General features: G+C 38.4%; 1 protein-coding gene across 14 annotated transcripts in view; it reads right to left on the bottom strand.

The window, feature by feature from the left end:
• LOC104150538 (tRNA-uridine aminocarboxypropyltransferase 2) overlaps window positions 1-20,815 on the bottom strand; it is a 121,851-nt gene that overhangs the window by 94,146 nt on the left and 6,890 nt on the right. The gene's annotated exons all lie outside the window — the stretch shown is intronic.

Here is a 20,815-nt window from a genome sequence, read left to right as displayed (position 1 = left end):
AGTGGGAGTAAAAAAAAAAAAATCATTCTATGTCTAGCAAAAATATTTCACACGCAAGAGAAAACAACCATGCACAGAGTCATGTCACAGCTTTCCCTTCATTTTTTCCTGCATTTTAATTATGATGTTCAGAATAACATTTAGTATATTTTCCCAGCAGAACTGAATCCAGACAATGGATTGCATCATACTATGGTGTGAGGTTTAATTTGACCAGTAGTTTCTGGGCAGAGACACTCTAAAAGTGAGGATGCAGCAGCTCGGAAAACAACTGAGGATGTAACAGTTAAACCTGAAGCAATACACCCAAAGGACTTCTGAAAACGGGCACCATCCTGGGAATGCAAATAAGTATACTCTTATGGCTATATTCAGAAAACTAAAGAAAAAAAAATCAAGCATTTTATCCCAGAGTAAGTGAAGAAAAAGGTTACATTTTCATGTTCAGCATCTGTAAATTTTTCTAGGGAAACATACCAAGAGGTTAAGTGCACCACAACATATGTTCTAGAAATAGATATTAAGTACCTACTAAATACCTATCTAATAAATATTAAAATAAAAAGGAAGCAGATGTTTTTGAACAACCATGAATTGTGACAACATTTTCATGTTCCAACAAATTGCCAAGGTCAGGCCCCAGACTTGGTATTTTCAAAGAAACATGCCTGGCCAAACAGAAATGGCTGCTTCAAGTTAATTAGATTTCTCTGGTATTTAGGACAAAGCATCATGCCTCTCAAGGTCAAAACCCACCTGAGAAGCCTGGAGAGACACAAAGTCACCGTGCATTTGTTTTATACTAGTGTTTTGATACATGTTTTATACTCACACAAGTTCATTAGATATAGCCATGAAAACCATGTTCAGAAATTTTATAAAGATTTGTCGGAACTCCGTGCCAAGGGTTTAAATCTGAGAACAAACTTCAGTTTTGCCAGCAACAAACACATTAAAAATAATTTTAAAATTACATTTTGCAGCCTTCAACATTAACCATTACAGTTCTATAAGAGCCTTCCAATTATGAGTGACAAAGCAATAAAACAGCAGATAAAGTTAAACAAACATAAAACAATGAATGTGGGAGTAGAAAAAACAATCCTAGCCCAACATAAAAATCTCAGGTCAGAGCCAAATATTAGTACTCAGGAGTTAGCCCTTACGATAAGCATTTCTGTGAAAACAGCAGCTGAATGCTTGGTAGTGCTTAAAAAGGCTAATCAGACATTAAAAATTATTAGGAAAGGAAGAAAGATCTAAATGGAGAAGGTCCTTACGCCACAGCATAAGTCTCTGGCTTATCCACACCTTGTACTGAGCGCAAAGACAGACTACAGAAGCCAGTCCAAAACAAACAAGAGACAGGAACTGCTCAGGCCAGGGGCCAGAGGCCTCCTCACTACCTGATGCTGCAAATACAACAACTTTACATGAGTTCAAGGGAAACTAAGAAATTCATGGAATAAAAATCCACTGAATACATAAACACTAGCATTGAATACACAAAGCCACATCTGGCTCAGAAAGTCCCCTGAGCAAAAGGCACTTGGAGAAAGGAGAGAAATAGCCGCATATGCTTGCTCTGTTCTTAACTCTTGCTCAGATATATACTCATGACTAAGATCTGTTTATGCTTGGAGATCGCATGCTGAACAAGATGGACCTTTGATACACTCTCAAATGGCCATTCTTCCATGCTCAGTCATTTCAGCACAATTTAATACGAATGTATACAATGCCAATAGCATTGGCTAGAGATAATCTACCTAGAATTTCTTACTCCTTGTACTGTGGCTGTAAAATTTTATTTTTATATACTTCTGAATTTCTCTAAGCAAGTCCTAAAGGAACTGTAAGGCAGTCTTTTGTAACAGACAGGACTTAACTGCTGTCTTAAAAAGACATTGCCAAGTGTCAAGTGCCAAGACAGTATTTCTGCTTTCCCTCTTTATAGCGCTACAGTATGTGACCTGATGCAATTGTTGCAACTTTATAGATAAGAAACCATCCCTATTCAACGAAAGCCTATCTCTCTTTCCCTAAGCAGAGGGGAAATAATTAGTTTAACTACTTCTTCCTCTACACAGCTAAGACTCATCTGGCAAATTCAGGGCAAGCGCAGCCAGGAGGAACACTTGGTATTCCCTGGAGCTCTGCTGACAATAAACACAGATCCTGTAATTCTAGCCAAAACACCCTGACCACCAGCTGCACTGAGTGAAAGACAGGCCTGAAGTTCATTCTAGCTATGCCTGCACAGTAAGCTTCAGGTTTCTGAAGAATTCCCAACCCTCTGATTCAAAGCTATTAAGGCTAGATTTAAACTAGAAACTCCACAGATGATGGCCCAAACATCCAAGCTCTTTTGCAACGCTCTGGTAATTGAAACACACACCTGCTTTTAACCCCCACTGTAAGAGGCAAACTGTAGACTGTAACACTGAAAAAGATGAATGAGTCATTTGGAGTTCTCTCTTCTTTTGTTTTATAAGAAAACAGGATGACCCAATTCAACTGTTACCATTGCTTCAATTATCATGCGCTACTCTTATTTTCCCAACAGCAGGTAGTATGTAGGTAATGCAGCCGAGTGATTCATGGTCATCACGTTTAGTTGTTTTAAATACAGCAATGCAAGCAGGGCAGTTAAGATGCCTATGACTAGCCTCATGACTATTCAAATCAATTAGCCTACAGAAGACTAATCCCCACAGACAAGATCAAGAGTTAAAAAACCATTAGTAGAAACAACATGATATAAATTCATGCTGTTTTAGTCTCAATTTTCCACATACATGCATTCCGTCTTCGTCACTTCCCTTTCTAACAGGTTTCAAAAACCATCTTTGAGAGGTACTACAGCTCTTAACCACATGAAATTATCTGCATTTCAGCAGCACTGGTAAGTCTCTAGTTTGCTTATTTTGAACAGTCAAAACTGCCAACCCTTAGTTTAATATCGTTTCCTGAGAAAAACCACAGAGTGGTTGAGGTTGGAAGGGACCTCTGGAGATCCTCTAGTCCAACCCTCCTGCTCAAGCAGGGTCACCTAGAGCATCATCGCCTAGAATTGTGTCTAGGTGGCTTTTGAATGTCTCCAGGGAAGGAGACTCCACAGCCTCTCTGGGCAACCTGTTCCAGGGCTCAGTCACCCTCACAGCAAAGAACTTTTTCCTCACGCTCAGACGGAGCTGCCTGTATTTCAGTTTGAGCGCGTTGCCTCTCGTCCTGTCGCTGGGCACCACGGAGAAGAGCCTGGCCCCATCCTCTTGACACCCCCCCACCCCCCTTCAGATACTTGTACACATTGATCAGATCTCCCCAGAGCCTTCTCTCCTCCAGGCCGAGCAGGCCCAGCTCTCTCAGCCTTTCCTCATAGGAGAGATGCTCCAGTCCCTTCATCATCTTTGTAGCGCTCCGTTGGACTGGCTTCAGGCACTCCATCTCTCTCTTGTACTGGGGAGTCCAGAACTGGACACAGTAGTCCAGGTGCGGCCTCCCCAGGGCTGAGGAGAGGGGCAGGATCACCTCCCTCGACCCGCTGGCAACGCTCCGCCTAACGCGGCTCAGGATACCGTCGGCCTTCTTGGCCGCAAGGGCACGCTGCCGGCTCACGGTCAACTTGTTGTCCGCTAGGACTCCCAGGTCCTTCTCCTCAGAGAAGGAGCCTCCTCCTTCTTTCCAGCAGGTCAGTCCCCAGCCTGTACTGGGGCATGGGGTTATTCCTCCCCAGGTGCAAGACCCTGCACTTCCCTTTGAATTTCATGAGGTTCCCCTCTGCCCGTCTTTCCAGCCTGTCGAGGTTCTTCTGAATGGCAGCACAGGCCTCTGGTATATCAGCCACTCCTCCCAGTTTTGTATCATCAGCAAACTTGCTGAGGGTGCACTCTATCCCTTCATCCAAGTCATGGATCAATCAGGCTTATGAGATTACGTTCTGCCTCCACCATGCTCCAATGTCCATCTGTTCCTCTAACCTCTTTCAAGAGGCTTTCAAAACTGAGTCAAGAGGTACAGAAATTTAAGATTAATTTTTATGGAGTTCATGAACATCAACAGGCACAGAGAAAATAGACCATATCAGAAACACAGCTGGGAGAATATGGAGAACAAGCAATAACCCACTTGTTCACTCAGTGACCAGCATAGCATGAGCCTACTACAGGAAAGAGAGGGGATACCCCCACCCCACTCAAAGGCAAATTGCTGAGTTTTTGCTTCCCACAAGAACTTAAAAATAAGCCAGCAAATTTATATACCACACTTTCCTAAATAAACTGATTCATTTAAAAGGAGAAAGATACAATATGAATCATAGTGAAAGTTATTTATGCCTTTTGAATTTTAAATATGTAACTTAAAGGGCTCATAATTATATATTTATATTAATAAAATACAGCTTTCTAAACTGATGATTATACCTACTGATTACTCAACTTGCATTTCTGGACATAAATTTTTACACATATATATACATATGTAAAATATTCACAGAAACATTCATTCCCTTTCCCAGTTCCTCAACCTCTTCATCAGCTCCAGAAACATTTAAAGAGCACAAAACTAATTATTCTGGTACCACCTTCTCCATAAAGACACGCACATAAAAGCATTCTATCCAAGGTGGAAAAGATCACACACAACAGAAGAAAAAAAACGTTACCAGCCAACACACTATCAACCACTGCAAACAAAATGCCTCTAGGTGTAAAGAAGTAAAGACATTTTAAAGTTATCCTATACAAAAGCTCTTACTGTCCTTTTTAAACAAAAAAGGCCCCAGCGACTTCAAACAGTCTGACATTGTAACAAGTTAACTGGGGCAATCAGAAGTCTGGAGCACTATTGCCAACTTACACAAGAGCCCCTCCACTGTACCATGAGACAGTTGTGAGTTAATTTGATATGTCTTTACACTTTGCAAAAGGCCATTTTCAGACATGTAGGAAACATGAATGGTGCTAAGTAGCTAGAAGCACTCTGAGGCAGAACATCAAGCCTCAATATGAAGGCATATAAAGTGTCAGTTCCCTTCTTTTGTTGCTCTGGAATGCCAGACACAAACAGGGAGAGGCATCTTAGGAGCATGCATTTAGAGCAACAGCAGACAGGATCACTTTAAACTTGGAACTAGAAACAATACAGCCCACTGCATGTTCTCCCTAGCTCCAGTAAAAGCCATTATAACATCACATTTTAAATTCATTAAAATATACTGAAACAAGCATTTTATAGTAGAAGAGATTCAAGGCAGAACCATGGATTTGCAAGGGGTTAATTCCAAAGTAGCACAAATATAGAAGTGATCAATGACAGACAGATTACCATTCTATTTGAAAAAGCACTTTTTCAAAAAAGTCTTCTGACAGTTCTACAATTGAGACAACATTCTACCTGCTATTCTTGCTATAACACACTATCAACATACCTAGTGCGGTCAAGGCATAGACAGTCATGATACGCACCATAACAGCTGTGACAGCAGAGGTACACAAAAGCTGTGCAGTATTTCATACAAAAATGCCTCCTCCAACCCAAACCAGAGATACTTCAGTGAAGAAACACAGAAAGTGTAAGCAGTTGAGAGTCCCACCTCTCAACAAAGCAGGTCCTACTGATCATACCGTAGCTCCTAGAGTTCAGATTCCCTCTGTACCAGCTTTCAGCAATTTTTTCCTCAGTGCTACAGTAGGAACACACACCCTTTGCCCTTCCCTACATTTTCCACTCTTTCCTCAACAATGCTGTCATCAGTTCTGCCCCTCCACCCCCTGCGAACCCAGAGGACTCGTGCTCTCTTGTAAATTTAACTCATGGGCCTTTGCCCTGGGCAAAAGACTTCAGTAAACCCATACAAAAAATAAGGCAGGTCGATACCAGAAACACTTCCTGTATGAAGGAGGACTAAATAAACTAGCAATTTTCAGTCTGGAGCAGAAACAACTAGTGAAAGAGAAAGTCATAAGGCGCATGGAGAAGCCAAAAAGAAAATACTTGCCTCACCTATAAATACATATTTTTTCCTATAAATAGAAAAAATAGGAGAAACAATACAAGCAGGTTGTAAGTTCAAAAGAAGATAGCTATCAACAAAACGCTTAGTTGAGTTGTAGACCTTATGATTATGGAAAAATAATTCCTGGCAGGAAACAAGTACCCATCATCATGAGCTGTAACAGGAAGACGAGTTTTTGGCTCACAAAAAATCCCAGAACCACTAACTGTTATCAGCCAGAAAACATCACTCTATAGTTGCACTGTATTATGCTGTTCCCTAAGCAGCTGCTATTCTTTACTGTTCAGCCCTCCACCACACAAACCTTGGTCTGGTCCATTCATTCTCAGTATAGTTTACTATGGCACAGAGCAACACATGAAAGAATAGAGCTGTAAAGCCATGTGCAAATAGTTCTCAGGTCCTTCAGGCTTCAGCAGAACATAAAAACAAGCATGTATTTACTGTTGCTGAATAACAACGCAAACAAATTGTAGGACCACAGATATAAGAAAAATGAAACAATAGACAACACCCAGCTCCAACACCCAACCAAAGGAAATAGCATTCACCAACATAAGTATTCAGAACAAGCACAGATTACAGGAGCTCTCATTTCAACAATTACTTCCAGAGCAACCTAATACATTTCGGGAAATGTCCTGAAAGCACCAAAATATCTCAAAAAAGCAAACACCAAAACTATCCTCAGTTCAAGTCTTAAAGTTTGTTAGTGCTGATTTTGATCTCAGGGTTTTCTGCTGTTGACACCAACCATTAAAAAAGGATTGACATCACCAATTCATTTCCTTTCCAGCACCAAACAGCCATCAGTTTGTAATGATTTTCCGTCAAACATTTGAAAGCATTACTTATAGAGATTACAAGATGCCATTCTTCCTAGATTTAAGACCAAAACTGGACAAAAAAAAGCACCTCTGGAGATGAAGGATGGAAGCAGCAACTTACTTCCTGACAAGCTCAGTTCTGTTTAAGGACAACATTCCTGTCTTTTGGGAAAGACAATCAGCTAATAAATTTGCTTAGTTTTTTCAAGAAGAAAGTAAACACTCATTTCCTGGAAAGAGACAAAGAAATATCTGTATCTAAATATCTACATTTAGTAAACAAGAAAGCTTTCCTTCCAAAGCTTTTTGTAGTCCACATATCACTCCAAACTGCCGCTTTATTTTTATTATATGTGATTTGAACAGTAAGTAAAGAGTACAATAGAAAATTTTCAGGTTTTTTTTTTGTATTGAAGAGAAACTTGCATCTGCAGAATTACCACTTCAGGGTGAATTTGGGTTTTATGGAGAAATTTATAACACTACAGTGGTAGGCAATTACCTTAGTGCTTTAAATTAATGTAGACACTTATTCTGAACTTTGACATTACAACAGAAGGTAACCATTACCAACAAAATGTTTGGATTCATTAGTACAGCATTTGTATAAAAGCTAAATGTAGAGTATAAGTTGCCCTTAAGGAGTATATTCTTTTACATATTTTCACACTGAAGGTATAAAGACAAAAGTCAATACACTTCACATAATATAGATGTGGACAAGGTGCACGTTGCCTTTGTTCAAGGTTCTAAATTGCGTAGAGTTCTAACAACCATTTCCCAAGACAAATAAGTTTCAGATAAACTACATCATAAATAAAGGAAATAAGTTTGGGGAAAAATGGAGGATTTGACTTAATTTCAAACCTCAGATGTTCATGACAGCTTTACAAGGCTAATCTGAACATATTAAAAACAACAAATATCTTCCTATGCCATGTAAGACAAAAGATACTAAGGAGTCAAGAACACAATATATACACCCTGCATATTTTATTAATATATTATACAGAAGGAGATCTTGGCAGGTAACTTTCCTTAATAACTGAAATGAACAAAGCATAGGAGGACACAGCTACTCCAACCGCGTACATTACAATCGGCTATGGTTTCCATTATACCTAATAGGAGTTAACAAAACAATAGGATTTAGCTTATGCAGCACTGGAGTCATTACAAAGAGGCCAGGAAAGTCAAAAACTAATGTGCTTGAAATTGTTGACATTTTTGTGCATCTTGGTCTACAGTCTGGCAAGACAGCTGGCACTCTGACAAGCTTGATGCCAGATAATTAACAGAGCTTGAAATCTGCTGAACAAGGTGAGGCAGTAATGCCATTTCAACTCAACCATTAAGACTGAGACACTAAAATTAAGGTGTTAACTGAAGTCTTCCACTGCCAGCTTTATAATTTCTCGCCTGTTTCTTAGAAGCTTAGAGGCTGCCATGAGCAAAGACACTCTAGCAAATTCTGTAACCAGAAAGGTGTCGTGGAAAAGCTCAAAATTCTCCTGGGAACAGAGGAACCAACTGATCCAGGAAGGGAAAAAAAAAAATCCAGCAATACAGATTCAGCATCTTGGATACTTGATCTATTTGTATATATGCAGAGAACACTCTGGTTAACAGCATAATGTATTTTTGAAGAGCACAAATGTCTAAATATTTCTTCAGTTAAATGAAGACTGCATACCATTGGCTGCAGATATTTTTTACAATACTGCAGAAAAGCATTCATTTGAATGTTTGACTCAAACTGAAGAGCTTTGTTTTTCCAAATGCTTGTATCCTTTTAGTCTTTGATATATTAGGAAATGAGAAACTGCAGCATTGGCATTATGAAATAAAGCTAGATCCAGCTATGCTTTAGGTTGAAACACAGCTTGTTTAAAAGATGATTAGAAGGGTCCACATCTGAAAACGCTGCAAACTAGTTTCAACATCAGAACATGAAACACTCAAAAATAAAGACTCTTTAAGAGGATCCACTGTAGTTCTCATCTCTAACCCTTCTTTAATTTATGTCACTTCACTGATTTTAATTGAAAGATACCAAATGGGAACTTTATATGTACACGATTTTATAAACTCCAGTTATAGAGTCTGATATATCCTCCTTCCTAAGGGATTATCAATGAAAAAGGTGAAGAGTTGTGAGTAGTTATTTGACTAAAATTAGAGTTATTGCCTTTTGTACTTACCTATGCCTATGAGGGTCTGTCTGCCCTACCATGGTTTTAAATATTTCCCTTACCTTACTCTCTTCACTAAAACAGAAGATAGAAAGCTGAAAATGATCTTCAAGGCATGAGCTGGAGCAGTTCAGAGCCCACTAAATGATAAAAATGGAGAGTAAAACAGCTCTCATCCACACTGATAACATAGGGAACCTGTACAACAGTTACTTTTTACACAGGCCTTTCCACTAAGCAGGAACACAATTTGTTTTTTCCTTATATGCAGTTCATCCCTTCACTACTGAGTGCTGGGGCCCCAGGAGTGCACATCAGTCCCATGCAATGCCAGTGCCACCTACCGTTCTGCAGTCTCACTCTCACTTTGTTCAGCTGCTCCATTTTCAGCAAGTTTGTCATTTCACAGACAAAAAATGGCATGCAATATTAAATTGTATTTACTATTGTGCATAACACACCCACAAACAATTAATACTCTTAACAGCATCTCAACTTCTATATTAGGTCAGCAATGAATAATGACTACGAAAGTCTTAACTGTATATATACAAAGTTATTTGCAAATTTCATATTTTAATTATATTTTTATATAAAAACACATAATACAAATCGGAGTGCATTGCTAACATCTGTATCTCCACACACAAGAGCACACACAACTAATAAATTAGAGAAACACTAGCATAGCCTAAGGAAAGCTTGCTTCCCTCTCCAGCTCAACTGCCTTTTTAAGTGAGAAAGTACAGTTTTACCAAAGTGATGTTTCCAGGAAGAAAAAAAAAGGGGAACACAAATCAAATTACAGTCAAATTTGCCACAAGGTTTCTCACAGCTTCCCCTACCATATTGCTTTCTCATGTATGGTTTTAGCAGAACCTACTCAAAGTTGCTTGCTGTTTAAACAGCAGTTCTGGAATAGGCAGCGCTTTGTAATGAAGACTGCTGCTCTCCACCAAAGCAAAAGCTGCTATCTGACAAAGCAGTGACTTCATCTTATCCTTTCAGAAACTATGTATTTGGACATGGAAATACAGTTCAGTTAAAGATTAAGACACCACAACATGAATATTACATATTCATGAATATTACATATGAAGCTTTAAATTCTTCTAGAGGGCAATTCAGAAGAGACAAAGTCAGCTTGCTGCTCTGCAGAAACAGACTCCTGCCACCCATGTCTACATGTGGGAAATGTTTGGGGAGCCCTGCACCCACACCCAGTTCCAAAGAGAAAGACAGGTCTGCCCTTAAGTCATCAGCAAACATGTGCTTTGCAACTCAGACCACTATTTCCATTGAAAAAATGAAGTTGTTCATCTTCCTTTCAGCTACAAAAAACACACAAAAAACTTCTCAAGCGAAGTCATACACCTGAAGCAGCAACACCATCTTGATCCAAGGCAGCACTGGGATGAGAGTTACTACTTGCCTAAACTGTTAGCTAACTTAAACCACTCATGTCACTAGTGTTACTAGTTACTTGTTAGTGTTACTTATGTTACAATTGCACAAATGTTTGAGGCAGCAGGTGGAATATCTACATAAACTCTTGAGGGGCACAGGCACTGATAGGATTTTAACAGAACCCAGGAAGTTTAAACTGCCTTTTGCTGAAGTAGCAGTGTCTATATTGCTCAATTAGCTTATAAAACATTCAGGAAACAATACTACAAATCTGACAGATGGTTCTCTTGTATCAAGAGTAAGTTGATTCCTCGCTGGCACCAAACTTCCATGATAATTCAGAAGAGGACCAAATACACCACATCAGAAGTGTGCAGCCATGGACAGATAACTTTTCCAACCTGCCAGGACTAGCGCAGGATGTTCTTCAGCCTGTGGTCCCCAATAGTCTTGCTAGTGATAGCCCCCAACAACCATCCCCAAAAGCCTCACTGCTGAGGACTCTTTAGTATTACAGCCGGCCACTGCTTCTCCCCGTCTCCTCCCCAGTCTGGCATCCACTGAAGCCAGGGAATGTAGGCTCTTTTTACCCTGTGTAGAAGAAAGTAATAGTGGACGTGAAAGTGAGCAGGAGAAAAGGCAGCTGAAGGCGGCTAAGGACTAAAATAAGGCTAGCCGGAGCTAGTGTCAGTAACTTTCAGACGCATTCAGTGGTCCAAACAGCAAATGAAGTGGTGTAAAACTGGTCCACCATCTGAAGTTAAATTACCTGAAAGCTTCATACATGGCTTTATTATTGTTGGGGATTTTTTATTAATAAAGAATTGCACCTTGTCATTAAAGGAAACCTTGCAATAATCTGTGCAAGAGTAAAAAGCTTCTAACATTCTCAGCTTCCATGTCACAGCTGATGAAAAGTTTTTGGTTTTGTTTTGAGATTGGGTTTTTTTTATGTTTTATTCTCTTGTTCTGAAAACATACACACTGAATATCAATAAAATTGACTTGGCTAAGTAACTTGATCTCCACATAAGCAATAACTCCTTTAGCATTTGAAATTTAGGTTTAACTACGCAACATTACCTTATTAAATACAGCATTTTAAGGACAGTCTATGGCACATCTATTGTATTTGTTACTAGCACAACATGCGTTTCCATATCAAAAACCTTTTCCAAGAATATTCCAGTTTCAAAACAAGATGAGAGAGTTGAATTTAAAGCTCAGCCCTGCACCAAATGAAGTCAAGAGTGACTTCTGTCACTCTTTATTTTATTTTTTATTTTTTATTATTTATTTTTTTATTTATTTTATTTTTATTTTATTTTTAATAAAAGCTGGCTCAGAACCCATACACCTTTCAGAAGCAAGTGTTCTAGCTCGTACTTTAACAAAAAAAGTGGATGCCTTCTACTCAACTTCTTTAATAGGTACAGACTCCTGTTAAAAGCAGAATCTACCACTCACTCTGTAGTTTGTCTTCAACAGAACATAAACAATTACCATCAGAGCTTCATATGATAACTTGTATTAGGAAAATAGTTCTATATTTTCAAAAATCTTCAACTTGTGCAGTGAACTCACCACTTCCTAGCAAAGCTTTACACAACCTTGTTAAGTTAAAATTATCTTTTGTAACCATCCCAACTTTCAGAGATTTTAACGTTCACTTAGACCATCTGCAGTTTAATTCTTAGAAACCTCTTTTGTTAATATAGTAAACACTCAAAAAGATAATAGAAAAAAGGAGCACGTCATAAGTGGTAAAAGAATGGAGTTCTGCTAATACATTTAGAGAATTTCTATAGAGCCTAAAGTTAGAATACTGTATAAAAAAAGCAGTGTGCAAGCAAATGAATGCTATGTTCAAAAGACTTTGCTAAGTCTTAGCTTTTAAGTGTTACTGTAAATGCTACACTGCACTCTAGCGTCCTTTTTCTAAATAGCAGGCACTTGTGTTGGATATGCTTTCACTTCAAAATTTAACATTCTACTTTTCACACAAATTGTATTAGCCAAGTTGTTTATTGACTGCCTTTTGCTACAGTGAACTGATGTATATTAAAATATACTAGCTATTAAAAAGTAAAAACTGTTCGATATATTTCGTAAGGCGAGTCATTTAAGTTAGTTATTTCATTCCTAAAAGCAAGTAATCTACAACAAAAAAATACATTAAAACTTGTTGACTTTTTACCGAGTATAAGACACTTTGACTTTATGCAGTTGATCGCTAGTTAAATTATGTATTCTAAAGCTTTTGGGGGAATATATTAAGACACTGTTTTTAAGTTATAGCTGCAATTAAGCCCAAATGCTTTTAAATGCTAAACATAGCCCTTGCCACATCAAACTCCAGAACCATACTGACTTATACCTAATGACTACTGAGAGAGCTTTGCAAGCATCACTCCTGATGAAAAACACCTTACAATAATACTTTTTTGCTTAAGCTAGAAGTCTAACACATGGATGAATTTTTCTTGTATAATTCAGAAATATTTGTTTTGTAATTAACATAGTGTAGCTGGCAACCGTGCTCATAAAATTCAACAAAACAGGGATAGACTCCATCTGAGCACATTAGTAAGAGACTGATGGGAATACACGTCATAACTGTTGCGGCCCCTCTAAGTTCAAAAAGAACTAGCATTACCTGCACTGAGGCTACAAGTACTAGCTCAGGCAGAGCACAATACCAGTACAAATCTAAAAAAAGTTAAAATAATTTATATTGGAAGGGACCTCTGCAGGTCCTCTACATCAGCTTCCCAAAGCAGAGCAAATTTCAAAGTCTGATCAGGTTGCTCAGGACCTTGGCTAATTCTGAGCATCTCTGAGGATGCAGACTCTACAGACTTACCAGGCAACGTGTTCCAGCATTTAACCACTCATAGGGAATAGTTTTTTCTTCACGTCCAAACAGAATTTCCCTCTTTCCAACTTATGACTTCCTTCTTTTCACTGTGCAACTATAAGAACCTGGATCAATAACAACCCTTCCATTGTAGGGAAAGGCTGAAATTAGGTCTCAGCTTTCTCTTCTCCAAACTAAATAAACCCAGTTCCCTTAGCCTTTCCTCATCCAGCATGTACTCCAGTACCTCAGCAGCTCGCTGCTGGACTCGCTCTCATCTCTCCTCATCTGTGCTGGAAGGTCCAAAACAGGACATCATTCCAGACAGCCTCAACTAACACTGTGGGGAACGACCAGCTTCCTCAAGCTGCTGGCTATGCTCTTGCTGAAGCGGCCCAGAGTGCACTGGGCTGTTTCCGCTGCCAGGCACCCAGCTGGCTCACATCCAGCCTGCTCTGCTGCCCACCCAGGTTCTTTGCTGCAGGGCTGCTCCCTCACCAGCCAGGCCCCAGCAATGCTAACAGGGGCTGTTCAGCCCCAGGTGCAGGGCTTTCAATTTGTCTTTGTTAAATTTCATGAGGTTTCTGTTGACAAGACAGTTTGGCAACTTCTCTCTGAATGGCAGCTCTACCTTCCAGTCCCTTCCTGCGAGGCCAGGTGGCTGGGAATGTGTTAACCAGCTTTGGACACAGTATCAACCACTGGGGAAGACCTCTCCTAAGCAGCTGTTCAGATAAACTTCAAATCAAGTTACAATTTGAGATCAACGGTCCAGTCAGTTCTTCGTTCATTTCATAGCCCATTCACTTAATCCCCATCTCCTTAGCTTGGCTATTAGGATACTGCAGAAAACTGTCAAAAGCCCTGTCATTCTTGGCAACTCAAATGAATGTATCCATCACTATTTGAAAGTCTGAAAGCTTGGCTACATACGATTACATCCGCTAACCAATCCGGCAAACGCATGTGGGCATGCCGTTTTTCCTTCTTCCCCTTTCACCAGCTTGCTTTGTGGGTACACTGTTTCATCAGTCCTGTAATACTGCTCATTAAATTTTATTTTCCTCTGCTCTGAAAACTGCTACTTAATCTATACTTGCAAACGCTAACAGATACCTCTAAACACCAAGTCAACGCAGTGGCTCATAACAGAATTATACTAAAGGAGAAATCAACTTCAGTCGGGTTTGAACAATTGCATCCACTGTACTGTTATAAACGTACAAGTCACTACCAAAGTGGTTTTGGAGTCTAAAGCACTCAGATATTTAGATGCCTACATTCCTTTGAAACCACTTGAGTTTAAAATGCATACGTACCCTTTAGAATCTCCGCTTAAGTTTTATAAGGCACAAGGGGGCCATAGATGGAAAGCAATTTTGTTGTACTAAAAAAAATCACCAACCATCTCTTGAAGACAAAGCATTCCAGAAGGCACTTAAAATCAACTTAACGATTTCCATTAGCTGCCCTTCTCATACATAAGGGTTTTCAAAAGAACTTAGATGTTCAGAGAAAAATTATATGTACGTCTCCAATAGAAACAGCACACCTGGATGCAATTGCTCAGCTCTTTGCTATTTTAATGAAGAAATTCCCTATTAGAGGACATAGTTAAACCCTATTAAAACTAGTAAGACATATTAGAACTTTAATGATTTTACAGTCTCAGAACTCCATTTCTTTACTAACGAGCAGTTAAATTTCTGTACAAATCCTACTAGGAATTTAGGAAAAAAATTAGAAGGATTACTCCCAAATTATGCAGAGGTAACACTGAATTCACAACTATCAAGAAAAATAAGTTCCATGTGTTATAAAACTGGAGTAGAGCAATTCTGCTGTCCCATACAAGTAACAAATCCTAAGAACAGTCTAAATCAGCTGTTTTGACCTCTTATAAAAGAGTACTCTTTGTTTACCAATTAACATAATCCACTATTAACTAAATTAGTCATTGACAGTTACTGCCATCTTACACCAGTCTCACCTCATGACTGAGGTGATTTTGTCATACTTTCAACTTGAGCCCAAGCCTGCTAAGCTACAAATTGGTGACTCATAAGATACCCATTATCCAGTGACCAGCCACCTGCCTCTCAGTGGCACTTCCACTGTATATTCTCAAATGCTAGGTGGAAGACTTTTGTATCAATTCTTTGCTCTAACACCCCTAGATTACTCAAGAATAGTTCTCATTATTCCACCCTTGAATACCTGAAAAAGGTCACTAGCAGCTTTTTCTTCCCTGTGGCCCGAACATAAAGTTACTCAGAGACTAAAAACAAGTCTCTGGTGATCAGCCAAAGAAACAATTGTTCTAAAGTTCCTTGACTGTAGTTATACTGAAACCTACTAAGTTTCCATTTTACATTTATCATATCAGTTTCTCAGTACTGCTGTTTCTTTTCTACATGAGTTTAGTTATACCAATGTCTTCACGGACATTACGCCGAAGAGGGCTAGTGAGTTCTGCAGTTTTTCTTTAAATTCTCTGTTTATTAACCCCTTCTTCATAAATATAGCTCTATGTCAAATTTTATGCCAGTTCTATCTAACACTGATCTCTGAAAAAAACAAATCAAGCTGGCAACTAGCATGAAGTTGAAGTCTACCATACTTAATATGCATAATCACAATATTAGCTTTCTGCTACTCCTCTGAGATTGCCTCTTTATTCAAGACTTTACAAAAAGCAAACACAGTATTAGCTACCCTGAAACTACTGACACTTCTTTTGAAACATCTTAGTTGCAAAAGGTTATCCAGACCAACAAAACCATCTAGCTTTAGTAACTGCTATTTAACATGCATTCTCAACATTACTGGAAAGTCTATCACATGACAGAAATATACCCTATTTTTCCCTTTGAAAAATCATAAATTTTCCAAACATTTTAAGAACATAATAGAAACATCAGCACACAGCTAGTACCATAAAGGAGCTTTCTTTCATTCTTTATAGTTTTGGAAAAAATCAGACCAACTCTTCTGGCAGTGGAGTTCTCCAGTTTGTTAGGCTTCCTTACTAAACCCACAACTCCAGGTGCTTTCTCTTTTACTTAAGCTAAGGATTACTGACTTACTTAAAGGCTCCCTTCAGAAAGTAGGAAGAAATTCTTGAACACATCACAGTCATGCCATTTTGCCCCACTTACTGTCTCCCCAGGGCATGATTCACCTATTTTCAACATCATTAAATCAGACTTTTGAACTAAATATAACTACAGGGAAGAAGGTCTTTTTCCATGACATCATAAGAAAAGATATTAATACAAAATTAGTTCTGGATGACAGCTGACTACTTTTAAAAAGTCTCAAAGAATGGTATTATCAACCATTAGCACAGACACAGCATGCATCAAATTAAGAAAAACAAGTAGAAAGAAATCAAGATCAACTATCTTGTCCATTGAAACTTGAAGAACTTAATGCAAATCCACAGACACACAGAAAAGCAACGACAATAAGTAGGTAGCTACTCATTAGATAAGAAAAGATTGCATTCAACTTTATGGCATAAATTTTCTATCTACTACTATCGCACCAGAAAAGCCATAGTGAGAGGCTCCAAAGACTCATTTTACCTGTTTTTCACACAGGGCCCAGGGAGACAAGTAAATGAAGTGCAGTAAGGACACGTTCTCCTTTATCAATCTGATACATCTGGAAATTTACAAGAAGATACTGAAGAGGCAAACTTGAGATTAAACTGAAGTCATCTGTTACAGAGAGTTCTGCAGGTTTTCTATATTACAAAAAGGTCAAATAGCTTTAGAAACGGAGAAGAATTAAAAACAAAACCAAAAAACCACACACAACCTTACTAGTAGTAGTGAATGTAGCTGGTATAAGCCAGAAACAGTATGAAGGCAGGAGGAGGGAGGAAAACACAGATGAGGAAAATGTCTGAGAAGCCAAAGGAGAGCTGTTTCCATTAACACCACAGTCTACTACTACAAGGCTGACACAGCAAGGAACTTTAGGTGGATTATATAGTCTGAGCAAAAAGTATTATAGATTGACAGTAGCTGTTTCAGCAGAGCTTGAAGAGCAGCAGCATAGTACAACTACAGAAGAGCCAAAAAAAACTGAATCCAGAGCTTCTAAGCTGGTATTTGACTTAAGAAATGAGAAAGCAAAGTACAGTTGCACTGTAAAGGATGAATCTGAAAGGGAGATCAGATGGTGGGATGAAATACAGTCAACCAAAAGAAACAGAGAAGACAACAAAACCCACCTTCCAAATCTGAAATAGAAGGCAAGAAAAACGTGCAAGTGAAAGGCAGGCAAAAACCAACAGGTAGAGGAAGTCAGATCATTCTGATGATTCGTTCTCAAAGGGAGGCAGAAAAAACCCTAAGATATCCTAGGCACACAGAGGCAAGTGAAGAGGAAGGTTTGAACAGTGAATATGAAGTGACAGGAAAGCTTGGGACTGTAAAAATGAAACTTGACTAGGCTTGAGGGGGAAAAAAAAAGTGGTGAAATCAAAGAAGAATCAGAGTGAAGAACATCAAGCAGACTTTTTTCAAAAAAGCTCTGCAGCACTGGAATGTTACAGGCAACACTAGGATATGCCAGGACCCGCTTTCCTCAGAAGAAAATACTGCTCTTTCTCAGCAGTACATTTCAAGTGAATTCATCTATGCCAAAGTCTATCAAAAATTACCAGAAAACATTACTAGAATTAGCTGTCATTAAACCAACCTCTTATGGGTGTATGAATAAAAAGTCTTCAGCTCTAATCTATTTTCATAACCATTAAGCCATAAAAAGGAAAATAGATGTTGTTTCATGTTTTGCCGTGTGCCATGTTTATAAAAATCAATAGCGATTCTTGCAAAGGAACCATTTGTCTTCTTAGTATTCCTTATGATCAGACCTCACCAATTTAATCATTGTTGAAACATCTTTGCTTTCTCTTACAATAACTACCCTCCCCAGGGCAAAGTTTGCAGTTGATATAATTACAGAAAAGCAGATCAAAAGATACTGGAGTTGCTTTAATTAACAAGATTATTCTCTGCTGCAGCTCTTGCCTCTAGATGTACTGCTACTAGCCAACAGCTACCACAGTTAAAAGGATGTGGCCTTCCTCCTGTCCTGGAGGATACAGCTGCCATCCTCCTCCCCTTTTTTCAAGGCCAGCAGACCAAAAATGGATGCCAACTGAAGCGTCCTAGAAAGGTCACTACTCATTAGTCTAATCACAATATTAGAGGAAATGAGTAAATGCCTTAGCAGTTCAGCCAAGCAGAAGGAAGTAACATTCTAGTCACCAAAGTTTTTTCAAGCTAATCAACACTACTAGCACCACTCATGGTGGTTTTTTACAGGCCAAAGAAACATAAGCATGAGGAATTCTTAATACAACCATCAAGTGCAGAATGAAAGTTAACTGAAACCCACTGAGCAATATTTATCTTGATATTTACAATTCTAACCAATATAAGCCACTGAAAGTTTAGTACATGAACTTCAATAACTTTAAAGTAGCATGAATAAAAGTACGTTAAGATTATAAGAGGTCCAAGACATTCAGCACTCAAACTGTTTTAATGCTTGGTAATTTTTTCAGTTATCTTTAGCATTTGGCTCTAAAACATGGTAGAAATTGTTTATGCCTTGGTAATGAGCAGCATTCACAGAAGCAGTCAAAAACACTGAAAACCTAAGGATTTGGAACAACAGCATGGCAGCAGCTAGAAGCTCTACTGCAAGACAAGAGATGTACTGCCAGTCAAACTTGTGTTTTGAAGTAAAGACTTCACATTTCATCAGGCTATATTATTTCTGCAGTCTTCCATATATCTATCGATTTCAGGAAAGTTGCAGCTTAATCTATTGTTAGTAACTTCACATGGATTTTATTTATTAAGTGCAACATTTCAAGAGTCCCTCCTTACATTCTTTAAAACTCCTTCATCTGAGAGTCTTCTATTAAAAACAAATTAAAAAACTCAAAGACATACAGGAGTGTATATGCCAAATAAGGAAACAGAAAGTTGAGTGACAGAGCCTTCCAGGCTTTTGAGTACTTTTGCTCTCCACATCCTCAACAGCATTAAAATTTTTTAGTCTCTTCAGATAAGCTGATATATTACTGCATAAATGTTTGTGTTGCTTCAGCAACAGGAAAATCAACATAACTTCATGTAGAAATAAACTCACAATTTGTAAGCAAACTTTTGCAGTTGTAGAAATAAGCGTTCATTGTTAAATAACTGTGCACTAGGCTGTAAAAACTTTAAATATATGTGCATCAAGGAAAACATTCCTTAAAGATAAGCTTCAAAAAAATTGACTGTGGTCTTGCAGATGGATTCTCTGCTGGCTAATAAGGCACAACCAAAAGTCCGGGAGCAGGCATATTGATAACATTTCATTGTCTAAATCACCTTCTAGCTTTCTGATCACTAAGAGCACTGATTCAGATCTCCGAGTAAATATACAGATGCCCAAGCTGGCTATATGCACATAAATCAGGTATCAAAAAGAAAATAGTCATGGTAACAGAGCTCCTCCCCTTTCAACTCATGTTTGCTGCAGGGTTGACAAAGCTCCAAATCAGGGTCAGACACCCGATTTTCACGGAGATAGATCTCTTACCTTCTCAGTTGCTTATGTACACAAGCTTGTAGAAACAGAAATAGATTTTTACATCTTTACCCCTCTGTATTAAATTACAATCTTGAAATGTCTCATTTAAAAAGCACTGAATGGCAGCTTGAGAAATCTGCTAATACTTCTAAGTTTTATTTATTTATTTAAGAAACAGACTTGTAGGTGTCTAGGCTGTATGTTCTACAAATATTTGATCAGGCACATCTGTGTTTAAATTAGTTTACAAAAGTCTTATCAATTTACCAGTTCAGGGAATTCTGTCCCTGCATTTGGGATACACTTTGAATAATCTATGCATGCAATTACTAGGCCAACTCAAGGGTACCACAGAATTGCAAATGCATCATGTTTTTTAAGATTAATAAATGAAAAAAGTTACAAGAAATTAACTTAATTTCTATAGGTTGAAAGTCTATAAAGTGCTATTCTTTCCTTCAGTTATACCCAAACACACACAAATATTTACCCAGTTGGTGGCAGCAGCAGCTGAACATTACTATTTTTAGAACTTAATCCTTCTCTCCAGTATTTCCCTGCTAGGAACTCCCCAGTGTAAATCAGAATTACACTGTTAAAGTCCTTCCACACAACTCCAAAGGCAGATGAAGATCTTAATTCTTCAGAGTGATCACTCTTCAGACATGTTTAGACCTATCTGCAAAACAGTGAATACTATCTACCAAAATATCTTCCTCGTCAAATGCTGATGTGGTGGACATTCACGAGCTGGTGTCATATCATAAAACTGTATTATGTAGCATTATCATAATGTAACCTTCTTTGACCTTGACTAGAAGAACTAGAAAGCAAGTTTCTCAGTTACAGAAAGATAACTGAGTATTTCTAGAGGTTTTCGCCTCCTCAGAACTAAATTTTATTATAAACT

This window comes from Struthio camelus, chromosome W, assembly GCF_040807025.1.
Source record: "Struthio camelus isolate bStrCam1 chromosome W, bStrCam1.hap1, whole genome shotgun sequence".
Lineage (NCBI taxonomy): Eukaryota > Metazoa > Chordata > Aves > Struthioniformes > Struthionidae > Struthio > Struthio camelus.
Note: the sequence above shows the minus strand (reverse complement) of the source record. Positions and strands in the feature narration are given on the sequence as shown.